General features: G+C 43.1%; 1 protein-coding gene across 2 annotated transcripts in view; it reads left to right on the top strand.

The window, feature by feature from the left end:
* Window positions 1–717: 717 nt before the first annotated feature.
* The window catches only part of fhit (fragile histidine triad diadenosine triphosphatase), a 229,223-nt gene continuing 213,936 nt past the window's right edge, over window positions 718–16,004 (top strand). For both annotated transcript variants that reach the window (XM_049023069.1, XM_049023068.1), the window contains exons 1-2: window positions 718–823; window positions 6,175–6,279. The gene's annotated coding sequence lies outside the window, so the exon portion shown is untranslated. The remainder of the gene's footprint in view (window positions 824–6,174; window positions 6,280–16,004) is intronic.

Here is a 16,004-nt window from a genome sequence, read left to right as displayed (position 1 = left end):
AGCATGTTGTGGGCTTCTACAAAGTACCAAATAAAGGGTCTGAATACCTATGAACACTTACTGAATACTTTTATTTTTAATAATGTTGAACAAAAATGTATTTTTCTCTCACTATGGGGTATTTCTGTCAACTGATGGCAAATAAGAATCAGTTCAATTCATTTTGAAATGTCTACATCATGAGAGAGGTTGTAATATGTAGTGCAGACACGGTAAGTTGGAAAACTCAAAATATGGAGTAATATAGTTTAATCCTACCAGTTATAAACAAAGATTCTGTTCCGCCAAACGTAACTCCCTTGTTTATGATATTCCCAATATAGAGGGACAGCCAGAGGTTTAAGTATGGTACCCCTATTAAAAAGTCATGAATATCTTTAAAACCAAAGTCGATATGTTAAGCGCGACCGAAATGATTCAGTTTGGTCCCTTAAAATCTTCTTGTAAGACTGATGGTTATATTAATATATTGAATCAAGTTAAAATCTGAAATATTTGGTAGGATTTAAAAACTAATACGACGTTTCTCAAAACTGACCAGATTACTTAGTTATTATTATTTACAACTAACTGCTACATGCCGACAAACAAAAGCTACAGACGGTAACACCACAGCTTCGTACTGCGCCCCATCGCAGCAAATCAATTATCTGAGGAAAAAAAAATCTGGTTCCGGTCAACGTCAAAACAGGGAAGAAAAAGTTTTTGTATGTTTGCATTGTGGTTCTTGTAGTTTGTTAAGCACGAAAAGCCCAAGCATTAGAATACTTTGGACTCCATATCCCAGGCGGCAGTGCGGCGCCTCCAGATGTAACTGCGGAAGGTGAGTGTCTCATTTTCACACTGGCACTACTAGAATTTTAGCCTTTTGGTCCACGTAGTCAGTCTGGAGGTCCACGCCTCATATATTGCGTGAAACCTATTTTACTTTTTTCCGATTATAAATGCGGAGGGCATATATGTGTTATGCTTTTCATATCGTACAATGATGAAACTGAAATTGCTCGATAGTAATCTTAAGATAAATCTCTAGCAGCCTTCCTCATGTCTCATTGGTGATGTAAAACAGACTGTGCTGCGAACCATTAGAACTGTTTCGGTCTTCCTTGCAATGTTCAATGAATTTTGCAAAGAATTCTATATTCTTTTTCTATTTGAATCAGTAATCGCTTTATTGATGTAAGAACGGTATGCTGTCTAAATAACCGGTTGTGTCCATTTGAAAAAAATGTAATGTTTATATTGTCATTATTTATTATTGCGTAGTTGCCGTTTAAAGCTAGGCTACGTATACGTATTAGGTATTATAATGAGGTATTCCGGGCAGTTAGCTCCCTATTTAGTAAACGATAAGAGAGGAATTTCGGGAATGTGGAGGCCCTTCGCACCTTTTCTTACGCGTCATCATGAAGCTGGGTATCCTGTTACATTCTGTAGCTGATTAATCCGCACAAACACACCATTTTTTATGTGCATTGGGAAGAAATGCGTGAAGTATCCCCAGACTGAGCAATTGTATGCTTTTGCATAGGCATATGTTGATATGTTTGATAGTAGTGGTTAAAATATGTGTTTAACATTTTATATGTACTGTAGATTGGAAAATTTGTCTTGAATGATACTGAATGCTGTACGTTGCACACCATCCGCTTTCTGTATCACCTTATCCAGTACAGCCTGCAGCCTGTCCCGGGAAATGTAGGGCACACATACTGTCGGAGATGTAGGGACTCCAGTTCACTTTACTGCATGTGTTTTAGACTGCAGAAAATGTGTGAACATAGAGGGTTGTGGGTGGGAATTCAACATCCAACTTTGTAGAACCACTGTGTTTCCTGCCTCTGTTTCACGATGAAGCAAAATAAACCTGTTCTGAACATCTGTCATTAGCACCCTCTCTCTCTTTCTCTCTCTCTCTCTCTCTCTCTCTCTCTCTCTCTCTCTCTCTCTCTCTCTCTCTCTCTCTCTATATATATATATATATATATATATATATATATATATATATATATATATATATATATATATATATATACACACACATATTACTCAACATACTTGTTACATATATATACACGCATGCATTTTTTCTCCTTGTTGGTAAAAGCATCTCTTCTTTCCTTAACTGGCAATAATTGTTGGTTTGTAATAGTAAAATGCAGGTTTATGGTTGCTTATACTTTCTCGTTATTGAAACCTGCTGGATTCATGTGCAATTATCTTATTCCTTAGATACCAAAAAGATCAAAAGCTGCTTTTATTCCGATGTCAGAAATAGAACAAAACATCTGACAAGTGTGAATGATCTGGGGATCTCTCTGCTTTGCTTTAATGGACCAGAATGTTGCACAAACCGCATTAAAAATGGATCCATGGTGTCATTTGCAAAATATACCATTATGGATGCAGTTTGCTGTGCCTAACGTACTGTTTGGGCTTTTGGAAAACTGACTTTTAGAAAGAAATGATAAAAATGCTTCATAATTTAGGGAACCACTAAGAGATTTTTCTTCAGAAGCTAATCTCCCCTTTCTCTCTCTCTCTCTCTTTTATATATGTGTGTGTGTGTGTGTGTGTGTGTGTGTATGTGTGTGTCCATGACTTCCAGGATAGGCTCTGGATCCCCCGCGACTCAGAATGATAAGCGGTTTGGAAGATGGATGGATGGATATGTGTGTGTGTGTGTATGGCATTCTGTCATTAAATAATCTCATTTAGCATTTATTAAATCACACTGCTACTCTGTTTTCCCTTGTGAATTTTTTTCTTTATATATATTGTGCCATTCTTCTGTATTTATAGGTACAGTAGTTAATATAGAAAATGCTGTTGATAGTATTTAGGCAGTCAGCTTATGTGGCCTGCGTGCATAAACGTAAGAAAGGTAAGTTTATTTGTATGGTATATAATGTGAAGTTGTTAGCAAGACAAACATCTTAATCAGTTCAGTTTCTTAATTCTATAGTTAATATTGGCTTAGATAAAAATGACCTTGGAAATGAAAAATAGCTCAACTGCTGGGATGCTTGGACATTTTCTTAACTTGTCTGAGTAAATTCTTTCTATAGAGTGATAAAAAATGCAAAGAAAATTTTAAGCTAACCAAATTCAGAGATATGTATAATGAAGCTGTAGACTAGGGGTTTTCTACTGATCTCCCACACTGCCTGTTCCTTATATGACGCTCTCTGTAGAGTGGCAGTGTCTGAAAAATAAGCAGATGGGCAGATTTGCAGATAGAAGCTTCCGTGGGTTTCCTGTCAAGTCTATTACAAAACATTCCGTTTTTTGTTCCAAAAATTGCAGCATGGAATACATTTGCAGGCCATATGAGGGTGTCCCATGGGTCAGGTCTGTCCTGTATTGGGACCTCAGCATAGACTGTCTAATTAATTTTTGGGACACTGGAAGATCGTTCATCTTTTTATGAAGAAAAAAAAAATACTTCTCAGCAAAGGCTTGGAATAAGTTTTACTGAGATATCCACACTTCCCCTTGAATTATGTATTGAAATACGTCCAGCGATTTCATTTGTTTTCCTCATTGCTTCGTGGCTGCATACACGATGGATGGTGAGAAGTACGCCCCCTGGGGGTCACTCTGATTGGGACGTTCGCACTTCCTGTCAGGCATCAGAGGGGAGGCTGCAGCCTGTGATTTGCTGGCATAGCAGAGCAGCCTGCACAGTGAAGGATACAGTCTCCAGCCAGGAACTGGATTGAAGTGACATCGCCCCTGAGAGAGCTTTGTCACTGCTGGAGTTTCCCCTTGTTTTTATTTCCGAGAATTAAGTGTCTAAAAAATAGGTCGCTGACTCAGCTGGTGTCAGACATTTAGCACAAAGTCCTTACTGCTGGGCTGGTGATGTGATTAACGCGAGATGCAGGCGCCTGTCTTTGTACGGTATGTTAGCTGCGTTTCGGGAATTAGGCCTAACGAGTGGAAAGTTATTGATTTATTTTTTTCTCCATGAATCACAATTGGTGAAACAACAGCGTGTTTTGTGCTGGGTGTCCTGCTGGGCTTAGATGGCGTGTTTCTTTTCCTCGTTCGAACTCTGAATGTGTGTGTAACTTTGACCTGTTGCCCTTGGAAGTAGGACGGACATGAAAAGCAACCAGACATGGAAGTTTGGGGAAAGGTAGGGGGGCTGGGAGTGTCCAGCTGGATTTTTTAATTTAAGGAATTTGATTAAATACCTTTTAATTATCCTGCTCTCAGTACTGCTGCTGGGGGATGTCACATGACTCCCTGTTTTAATGTGGGCCATCTGTCTTCTCTGTATAGAAGCCCTTACCTGGCACCATTACCTCCCTCCTACACTGACCTCCCCAGCGCTGTCCTGCCCTGACCTGAGCTTGGTCTGGGTATCCATTCCTCTGCTGGCCTGTGGATCGTCGAAACCGAGCTCCCTTGAAATTACGGCCGCTTGTTCTGTCTGCTCACCCCAGCGTGGGGGCCTGCGCAGACCCCAGCATTGTTAGCTCACTTGGTGTGGGGGCCTGCGCAGACCCTAGCATTGTTAGCTCACCTCAGCGTGGGGGCCTGCATAGACCCTAGCATTGTTAGCTCACCTCAGCCTAGGGGCCTGCGCAGACCCCAGCATTGTTAGCCCACCTCAGCGTGGGGGCCTGTGTAGACCCCAGCATTGGTAGTTCACTTCAGCGTAGGGGCCTGCGCAGACCCCAGCATTGTTACCTCACCTCAGCGTGGGGGTCTGCGCAGACCCCAACATTTTTTGTGTTTATATTTTCTGAAGATTCTGTAAGAAGGATGTCAGCCATTCTGCCGGTTGTTTATTCTGTTAAATCTTCACCCTTTATCTTCTGTGCAGAGTCTGAGTCAGTATACAATACAATTGGGTATTACCATACAATTGGAAGCAGGGTCAGCCAATCCCAGGAGCAGATGGGGGATAAGGGCCCCATGGCCAATCAGAATCAAATGAGCAGGTGGGGGATGAGGACCCCATGGCCAATCAGAATCAAAGGAGCAGGTGGGGGATAAGGGCCTTGCCCAAGGGCCCCATGGTCAATCAGAATCAAAGTGAGAGTCAGACTTTATTTGCCAGGGACTCTGTGTGTCTCAGGAATTCATTGTGGTGAATTGGTGAGGATGAGAACTCATAATACACACCACACAGCACTGATCTTAAAAACATTATACAAGATATAATGGATTCCGCCTGTATAATATACCCAATGTGCGCAATACTCAGTATACAGCACGAAATCAGTCTGCCTACTCTGGGATTTGATCAGGCAACCTTCTGATCATTGGCACAGCATTCCATCCTGCTGAGTCACACGCTGCCCCTGTAAATGCCATAGTCAGAACAGCGATTGGGCTGCATCGTAACCCCCCCTCCCCACACACACACCCCACACCCCGCCCCCCACACTCCCTCACAAGTTATGTCACATGGAGATATGCTGACAAGCATGCATTATTCAGAAGAACCTGCATCAATTATGAACACTTTATTCATGCCAAAATGATATCTAATTGATTTCCGTCTCTTCTGCTGGTGTATTATTAATGGTGTGTAGCACTCTGTTTTACTACTGTCTTCTCCAGGCTGCTTGCTGAATCTCGTGTGTACAAGTGTAACAGCCTGTGGTGAAGGATTTGCTTGTGAGGCTGTTCAAAGTCAAGTAGTTAATTGTAAAAATAGCTCCTTTGTTTTTGTTTTCCAAAGAATCGGGCTGCTGGGCTGGATTAGCGCGTGCAGAAGGTCTCTCTGGCGCTCTGCCTTTAAAAGCGGAGTGACCCTGCTCCAGCCGCCTTGCCCTGAGCCCCAGCCTCTTTGGAAGGCCTGGGGAAAAAGTTCAAAATTTCTGCTGGCGTAGTGCTGAATAGGCAAAGTGGAAGAAAAAAATCCTAATTCAGTCATTGTATCTCCACGTTCTGAGGTCAAGCTGAGTTTTATCAGGTGAAGTGTGCTTCTCAAAAGTCGCTCACTGTTCATTGTGGGGGTTAGGGTTAGGGTTCAGCTGCTGGGAGCACTCTCATCACACAGTGCATGGCAATATGTACGCCCCTCGGGGTGTCACTGGGGTCGCTGGGCGTGGTTCAGCTGCTGGGAGCAGCCTGGTCAAACGGTGGCGTCTTCTTCAGTTTTCTTGTGGACGTTGTTCTTCTAATTCCTGACTGCTCTGGATCTCCTTCCTGTAGGTGAGCAAACTGAGGAGGATTGAGAAGGCAGCCGTCTAAGTGACCAAGAGAAAGCGCCGTGCTGAGATAGTCTGCTGGTGATCTGACTTTGCTCTATACGAACAGGTAAAGATATCATTTTCAGGGTTGTATGACTTATTATGTTTACTTCAAACAATCATATACTCAAAGGAAGCCTCCAATAGGAGCGCATCATGCTGCTAGTAGATTAGTTTGAAAGTTTTCTGTGTGTCGGTAGTAATGGCAAAGCTCACAAAGCAGGCAAAATCTGCTGTTATTGTCGTTTCCTCTCACTTCATTCTGCATCGTAACCCCCCCCTCCCCACACACACACCACTTCCATTCTGCCACTGGTTCAGTGGCTGGCATTTTAGCCGTGTATCTCCATGGCTGGTGGTTCGAATCCCAGCTCTGCCATTTCTGCTTGGAGGTCCTTTCCCTAGCTGGCTAGAGTTCTGCAGATGTCTTCCCGCAGCAAAATGATAGTTGGGCTGACTGGCATCTCTAAATTGCACACTGTGTCTGTCCCCTGTGATGGGCCAGCATCCCGTCCAGGGTGTACCCCAGCCCCGTGCCCTGAGATGGATCGGCATCCCATCCAGGGTGTACCCCTGCTCCATGCCCTGTGATGGTCCGGTACCCCGTCCAGGGTGTACCCCAGCCCCATGCCCTGTGATGGACCGGCATCCCGTCCAGGGTGTACCCCAGCCCCATGCCCTGTGATGGACCGGCACCCCGTCCAGGGTGTACCCCTGCCCGTGCCCTGTGATGGGCCGGCATCCCGTCCAGGGTGTACCCCTGCCCGTGCCCTGTGATGGTCCGGCACCCCGTCCAGGGTGTACCCCTGCCCGTGCCCTGTGATGGTCCGGCACCCCGTCCAGGGTGTACCCCTGCCCGTGCCCTGTGATGGTCCGGCACCCCGTGCAGGGTGTACCCCTGCCCCTGCCCTGTGATGGTCCGGCATCCCGTCCAGGGTGTACCCCTGCCCGTGCCCTGTGATGGTCCGGCACCCCGTCCAGGGTGTACCCCAGCCCCGTGTAAGCAGTTAAACGATGGATAGTTTTTTTTATTGTCATACATCAGGAAACGGAACACTTACCTGTGGATCACATTAACCAGTTGGTATCTCTAGCTCATGATTAATCCAGTCCAGTACCTGCAGAAATAATTCTATTTGTTTATTTAATTGGTTGCAAAGGCAGTTTGCAATGAGACTAAGATGACTGCTGTAAAAAGCACATGAACAGAAATATCTGTCTTCATCTCTTGTTCCTCTTGCCAATCAGGAGATGAACCAGAACCTCATTCAGTACTCTCCTGTTTGCTGACTAACCACTGTGTATTACCATCTGAGAAACCTTTATGTGTGTCGCACCAGTGTTACAGGACGGCAGTTTGAGAACTAGTGTCTCCAGTCGCAACGTATTTTTTTTTTCCAGTGGTAGATTTTTCTCTCCCGCCTTGTAATTGCCTCCGGATATTTGTTGTTCCTAATCCTGCACTGTGTGGCTGTTCTTCTGCAATCTTTGATAGATGCATCCGTTATCTATTTAGGCCTCTCCTTTTCTGCTCTCGATCAGGAACGCAGTAATATGCACGCCCCACTAGGTTTCCCCATGTGAATCAGTAGTATTCAAAGCAGCATCCTGACAAACCTATGAAAGTTGCCAGGCTTGAGCAAAAATTGCCAGATATTTAAATGTATTTCTTTGATGTGCTGGTGATTGTTTTGCACACACCCTCGTAGAACATTTAAATCAGCCTGTGATCAAATTATTACTGTGCATTGGTTCAAACAGAGAAAGACATGGACTTCATTTAAACAGTTAATATAGCGTAAAAATTATGAGACTGGAATATGTTGCATATATTTCAGGGCTTTGTCTTGTTTTGGGTAAATGGAAAGCAGTGAAAAGGTTGCAAAAGTGATAAATGTATATAACCTGCAAAAATACAACTGATAGTTTGCTAGTCTGCTTGCTGAGGCTGTGTGGCTTTGTAAATAAATCGTAGATGTGTCTGAATAAGAGTCGTACAGCTGAAAGCTGTGTTAGGAGTCTGTGTGTCTCTGACGTTCATGTCTGCATGCAAATATGTCTGAGGGGAAAAAAATAAATCGACATGGTCAATTTCTTCGCATGAAACTTCAGTGATAATTCTTGCTTCATTTAGTTTGTGTTGTATCTTCGTTTTCCATCGCATCTAACGCTCCTGCTCCACCTTTTCATTAAGGATTTACGCCAAGGAATTGATACGTTATCGCAAGTTAGCATTATCTTAAGCAGCTGGTGGATATGCACAGTAGCGTGAACAGCGATATACCGCAAAATAAATGCCACCTTTCTTTGTATCACATCAACAGTGTGTAACCACAGGCAATAAAACCAATGAAGCTTATCTAATTGCATTTCTTAACATGTTACCCTTACTTATATTTGGCTTTATAAAAAAAATAATAATGGGGAAAAATCCTTGTTATGTAATATAAGAGTGGAGTGACACAGATTAGCTTTAGGTGGTTCATTGAACTCAAAAGTTTTTCATTTCTGCACTCAGCAGAGCAGAGTCAGAGTGTGGAAAGGGATGTGTACCCAGAAATGGCCTTTACTCTCACCGCCACTTCTAAAGCTTCCGGCCGATAGTGAGACCCAACCTGTTCGTCACGTGGCCATTAAAGAGCTAGCGAAGTCTCGTGCTCACAGAGAGAAAACAAATATTGTATGTTTGCCATTTACTTGATCTTTGGGGATTATGATGACTAATCAGTTTGTCTGGGGGCCTACGAGCCTGCTTATAGAATTAAATGTTCCATTCATGTTTGAAATAATCTCGGTGCACAAATACCTGTCTTGCGCTCTTGAATTTCAATCATTTTCCTAACAGTCCCCAGCTGAATCGCACAAGAGTAATTGTTACGAACATTCATTATCTGTTTTGTAATTTAGACAGGGAACATCACAACACCATTGAAATGTTGCTCTTTATAGGCTGTCAGCTAAAGTCATACATTTCTAGATCTACTACCTACGTTTTATCAACTTTCTTCTTGTTTTTAATTTTTAAAGTTGAATCTCAAAGTTAGCCTTCAGCAAAAGTGGACATTATCTTTTCGTTGTCCTCCAAATGTTTGATCTTGTACTTCCAAACATTCCGAAGTTTATATCTTATTTATGGGATTTTAAAAACCAAGTAGTGCCGTGTCTGTTGAATGTTATTCTCGTAAGAAATTGCACTCAGATTAGCTTTTTTGCAGAACATTTGATAGATATGCAGGCACATCTGATCAAGGAGACAGAGTTTCTTATTGAAATCTATTGTATCCTTGATTGCTTTGGGATTTTAACTGCAGTGATGAAATTACTGTTAACAAATACATAGCAAAGATCTCTTGAAATCAGATGCTCAGAAAACCCTGGTTTTGACTGCACTGTTGCCTAGGTAACCCTGGTACTGTTATTAGTTTTCAGTTAAACAAGGTTCTTTTAGAGCATAGCTCTGTTGTTTGCTAAGCATTTGAGAAATTACATTTATACTTTTTCTAGGTAATTTTTGGAAATATTTCCAATATTTTCAAACTAAATAAAAAAGCAGAAATCATAAAGGCTTCTATTCTGTAATTACTTTTAAATTTAACAGTGCAGTAACTGCAGATTTATTTTATGAAAAAAAAACTGCCTTCGCTTGCTTTGAACTTATTTAAGCAATTCACAACTAATTCAGAAAAGATCTGCAGTTATGTTTAGTCATTCCAGTCCTAATTACTACTGTTCAATAAATATCCACTATTTATTTAAGGCTTTTGCTCAATATTGGGTATGCTTGTAACTAATTTAGATATCAAATGAAAGCCATATTGAACTCCTTAGCCCCAGCACCAGTGAAAAAGAACTAACAAGATATTATGTATGACGGGCAAAACAGCAACAAAAGACAAAACACTGTCTCAAAGTTCAATGCACAGATTTGTTTGTTTTTCATTGTTCTTGAAACAGCAGGAACTGTGTAGCCCAAATTCATCATCAGATATAACATTAATAGACTATTTAAGAGAAAAGTAGATTCTCTATGGTCATCTCAGACTAGAGTAAGCCACTGGATTATAAGAGGGTGGTATGGCCGTAAGCTATGAAACCTTCTGGGTTTGTACACAGTACAGAGGATCTCCATTAGTGATGTTGTTTTGATGAGAATTCATAAATATTTGCCTTTGGTGCAAAAAAAGGGTGTAATTTAGTTTTTAGATTTGTTGATCGTGGAATCAACCATCCCTGTATGTAGTACCTTCATGTGGCGAAATAAATTATTTGGGCTGCACCCACCAGGAAATCAACGTCTTACCTCTTAGCTGGCATGTGTGTATGTGCATATACATATGTATGTGCGTATATATAATGTAAAATGGTTTGACGTGTCGAAGGATAGCCTTGAAAACTATAAATAGGTTTGAGCTGAGTAAGAGGGCGTTTACCTTGATTTGCTCCGCCCGCCCCCTTCCCCCCAGAAGGCCACACCCACTTCTCTTCGCTACAGGGTTCTGGAGCGTGAGCTTACTCTGGTTCTCCCCCGAGTTGATGCAATATCATGCACATTTTTCAAACTCAGGTTTTGTCCTGAATATCTGTCCTCTTTCTGTCACTTTAATCAGAACTATTAATTATGCCGAGTTTCAGTCACCCTCTTTTCTGCCTGCCTTTCTTGGTTCTTGACTTGTGCGTGGGGGGGGCAGTGCGCCTCGAAACCAGGAGCCTTTGCCAGTTCATCCGCTGCCGTATGAAGCCAGTCATGTGTATCACAAGTATTGTCCTGAAACATTCTTCATAGTATCATTTACTGTATCGTCTTCTGACTGGATGGGATGTCAGTTGTGTTCATTCAGCAGAGATTTTGTTCTGTTCGTTTCTGTTTTTTTTTCCTCGTTGTCTTTCTTTTATTGAAGGAATTTGCATTTTTGTCATGGTTCGTGTTTCATATGCTTACCTTGTTTAAAAGACTTCGCATTTTGACTACGGGAAGAGGATTGTGAATATTATACTTTTTAATTTGGTGATTTTATAGCTGCCATTTTCCTAAGGGCTAACGGAATCACAAAGTCTGTGTGAGGAAAATGTCAAGGCTGTAGCCGCTTCCATACTTGTGTTTTTGTTTTTTTCTAAACCTACATATGACACACCTGTGGGAGATGGCATTGGCAGGATGAATGACAATCGGGAGCTGAGCTTTCAGCAACAAAGTCATATGTCCTACAGTTCAACTAAATCAATTTTTAAATGTTAATGAAATGGCATTGCTGTAGAGAAAGTAGCGGACACACACGTTTCATACCTGCGGTCTAGCAACATTGTCCCCGACTGCTTCATGAATGTATTTTACCTGTGTTTTAACTTGCAGGGTTTTTTCAGTATAGACAATCTTATTGAATATTTGTAGATGCTATCATATCCTCGAACGCTGTGGAAGCCACATTAAAATTGTGGTTTCTTTACTGGGGTGTGTGTTGCATTTCATCTAGCCTGTATTTGATTTGCTGTAGGTGACAGTGGCTGTTATAGTGTTACAGGATATCTGCTCCTTGCACCATCATTTTTAGCATGTATGGGGTCCCCCGTCCCCCTCCTGTAATTACCTCTTTGTTCTCAAGGTTAAGGGTAACAGTATTTATCACGTCACTCTGACAGTATGATTGCACTGGTTCATTGGCTTCTTGTGGACTACAGATGGGATAGACACGGCACTGCGTGTTGCTGCCTATTTGTTGAATCAAGCTGGACCCTCTGCAGCAGCCGCAAGCAAATGAGGGCAGTCGTGTCTCTGGCCGGGGCACATGAAGCTCCATGCCAACACTGACCCTGGGTTAACGCACCTTCTGTAGTCACACACCACAGATACGATGTCTGTGAGCCAAGGATATTTTTTTAGGCCCTGCCGATTCCCAGCAGACAACAAAACAGGGAATCAGGTGTAAGAATCTGTTCTGATACCGTTTGGAATGGACCTGGAGTTATACGTCTGGCTGGTGGTTCTGGTCATGTCTCCAGTTCACTGACCTCTCTCTCCATGGCCGATGCCTTCAGTCCAGCTGCAGATCATCAGCGTGGATAGCCCTGTGTTTGGTATCATGTACAAACGCTCCCTCGGTGAACCCACATGACCCTGTACTCTCTGAATATAAGCATGCCTTCAGAATCCTCTGTCAATAATGCCTGTCAGGAGGCCCGTCTTTTTTTTTCGGGGGGGGGGGGGGGGGTAACCCCAACTGGATATTTCAAACAGGCCTTTCCAATATTAAAGGCAATCCTCCCCTTTAAGGTTATGGTTAGCCTTTCTAGCGGGTTTGATGATAGGATAACAGCGTAGAGAGGTATCCCTGGCGACTGCAGATGTGTATAGCTTTCATTAGCTCTTTTACAATGAAGGAGCTCTTCCGCGAAGCTCTCCACATGCATCTCGCCAAGTAATATTTATGGAAAACCAAGTGCCCCAAAGAGAAAATGAAGGAGTAATGTATACCTGATCTCCAACAGTAATGAAGAGCCCGGTGTATGAATCGCAGTTAATCACAGATGCGCACCAGCATGTTTTTCATTTTTGAAAGTGTTGGCCTCGGTGGGCTCTTCGCTTAGTACGATAGGTCTTTGGGGTGAATGTAGTGTATCTGTGTCTACGGGAATAATGCAGATGATGTTTTGGACAATTAAAGCTGTAGTCTGATGCATGTTTCGTTTGGACGCAGCAGACTGCTCAGTATACAAAGAGAAACAGAGTCTCTGTCTGTTGCCAGTGGACAATACATTTAGGCTTAATAACCTTCCGTCTTTCTACAAAAAAGCTTTATCGTAAAATCTTCAGTAGTTCAGATCAGGCTATTAAAGGCACAGTGTACTGTTAAAACCACCTATTGCTGCCGAATTTCTTTAAAAAATAAGCAGGGTATCAAATCATTCACTCTGTTTGCCACATTGGTTGTTACTGTTTATAGCTTACAGCTGTAATTGCTAAAAGTATAAGCTATTAAACTCCCGCTTTTAAATATAGCTTTATCAACACAGATGTTTCATAACTTTTTTAATGGCATTCCTCCCTTTAGCTAATGATCTTAACCCCGGTGACACCTGCTCGCAGGTACTTATTTCATTTTGGCAGTACAGTTAAGGTCACCTGCATCAGGCTCACCGTTTTGCACCCCAGCCAATCTGTCTGCCCCAGGCAGTAGTGTCCTTTTTGCTGCTCCACATAGCTGCGTGGGTGCTGCTGGACGGGTACTGCGTGGGTGCTGCTTGACGGGTGCTGCATGGGTGCCGCTGGACGGGTGCTGCGTTGCGTGGGTGCTGCTGGATGCGTGCTGAGTGGGTGCTGCATGGGTGCTGCTAGATGCGTACTGCTGGATGCGTGCTGAGTGGGTGCTGCATGGGTGCTGCTAGATGCGTACTGCGTGGGTGCTGCTGGATGCGTGCTGAGAGGGTGCTGTTGGAAGGGTGCTGCATGGGTGCTGTGTGGGTTCTCTGGCATGCGAGCTGTGTGGTGTTGCTGGACGGGTGCTGCTGGATGGGTGCCGCGTGGGTTCTGTGGGATGTGAGCGCTGTGGGTGCTGCTGCCCGGGTGCTGCGAGGATGCTGCACTTGCCTTGGGGCTACACCATCCTTGCAGTAGAAATAAGCATCGCGGAACAGTTTAATGCCACAGGTTAGCATTCAGAAATGTACGTCCACTTCAGCATGTGAGTCTACGTGCTGTACAAAACCAGAAGACCTGTACAGTGATCATTTGCTAGCAGATTGTTGTTGTTTGGGCAGACTGTTAGGGTTGGGGGGGGGTTGAACGCTATTAATGGAACTGTTGCACCACCGGTTGTCAGTTAGGGGATAAATGGGAAGAATAAGGCCTGTTACACTGGGGAGGGCGCCGTACGCTCTGAGCTGTGTGGTAAAGGCGTGTGGAGGGGGGCCGCTAAGTGCTTCTGACATGATTAATACAAGAGTGCGCAAAAACCATTACAAGGTGTCTCCCCAGACAAGGATCAGATGGATAGCTTGTTTAAATGGTCTTTGTGGTCTTCCCTGTTCACGCACCAATACCCACCGCCACAGCGATACTCACCATACTGTGTCCTATTTAATAGTCAGTATGTAATGGGCTGAAGAGGGGTTTTCTGCTTTTCAGAATTTCTGGAATATTTCCAAAGCCTTATGTTTTGACCGCCAATGGGTTTGCACCTTTCCCACGTTATAATCTCTGAAGTCTTCTGTGGATGCTGCGAATGAGGCAGTCAGGTTTTGTTACATAATGACGTTTAAAACCCGTAAATCGGCATTAACTCCATATGCACACTATTAAATAACACTGGGAATGCAGGATAATTGGTATCGCACATTTCAATGCATATTCCAGAGAAACATTTCTGAGAAACTAGTCTACATAAAACACACACCCAAAATAATAACAAATAAACTCATTTCTAAATTATATATTATAAGAGCAATTATTTGAAATTATTTGACTAAATAAAGCACATTTTCAAGTTCAATAACATTTTTATAAACTAATGTATAAATTCCCATAGTGAGTTAAGAGGTATGGAATTCCAATTCACTTTTTCCAATAATATATATTTTTTATTTGTCTAGGTAGACTTCAATGTAATCTTTCCAAAAAAATAGAATCATCATTTCAACTAACCGAGATATATTTCTAAAAGTATCACCACAAGGCAAGTGGTCCAGTTCTTAATTGTATCATGAATTCCTGGTTTTAGACGAGAGCAGCTGCATGCCTTACGAACCAGGGATGCATCATTAGATTGCATTTCTTATAATCCTTAGTGCCGGAAATGTTTGTTATTTTTGGAATATGTAAATACAATACAGACACATTTTGGTTAAAAAGATGAAACAGGAATCCGTGGCCTTTGCAGAGTTGCCGCTTGCCGATTTCCTTCTCTTTCTGCACAGGGCACCTTGTGACCCTTGCAGTCTACATTCATGCTTATTTACACACCAATAATACGTTTGTTTTGGTTTCACCCCCTCGCCACCCCCCTAACGACATTGCGACCCTTTTCTTGTTTCTGAGCTGTTTCTCTTGGCAGAAATAATCTGGCTCTCCCCCCAGATCTCCCCCCAAACCAGTTGCTCCATGTCTCCGGTCCAATTGCCCAGGGGAACATTAATCATTACCCATTGTCTGGACCCGTGTGATTACTCATCCTCGACGGACAGGCCTGATGCAATGTGTCCCCCGCATCCGGAAAATGGGATTCAAGTCAACGTCTCCCTCCAGAGAAGCTCCAGGAGCGGCTTCATTTAGGCCGTTTCCTGATGACACAGGAACCTTGTCTGTCCATGGGGCCACCTGTGCGATTGGTGTCTTCTTGGGGGGCAATTTGCCAGCACCCTTCCATGGCTGCCGATGTCCTCTTCTCATTTTCACTGTACCGCATGTAGAATTAGCTGCTGTGCTGATGCTTGTTGATGTAAAATGTGCAGGTAAAGCAGTACTGATCCAGACACACGTCACCTTCTTGCTGTGTCATGCCCAGCGAGGCCTGGTGAGGCTCCGGTGCCCTTTATCGTCACTTCATCATCCCTTATGTCTGCTTGTGTCGAGATGCAACAATAGACGTTTCCCGTTATAGTGGTGGCTGGGGGCCGAAGAACTTGGGCTGCTTAAGCATGTCATGAATACCCACTCAGGGATAAGGGTGATATTGTTCAACTTTGGTGTGAAGGACCAAGTTTGAAAGACGATTTCTACGGTAATAACTGCATGGGCAAAAATGAGAAGCCAAAGGGAAATGCATAGTGTACTAGAGCTGCTGTACCTCATAGATGATCATG

The sequence above is a fragment of the Brienomyrus brachyistius genome, chromosome 8 (genome assembly GCF_023856365.1).
Source record: "Brienomyrus brachyistius isolate T26 chromosome 8, BBRACH_0.4, whole genome shotgun sequence".
In the NCBI taxonomy this organism is placed as follows: domain Eukaryota; kingdom Metazoa; phylum Chordata; class Actinopteri; order Osteoglossiformes; family Mormyridae; genus Brienomyrus; species Brienomyrus brachyistius.
The sequence above is the reverse complement of the archived record's forward strand: the minus strand, read 5'-3'. Positions and strand labels throughout refer to the sequence as shown.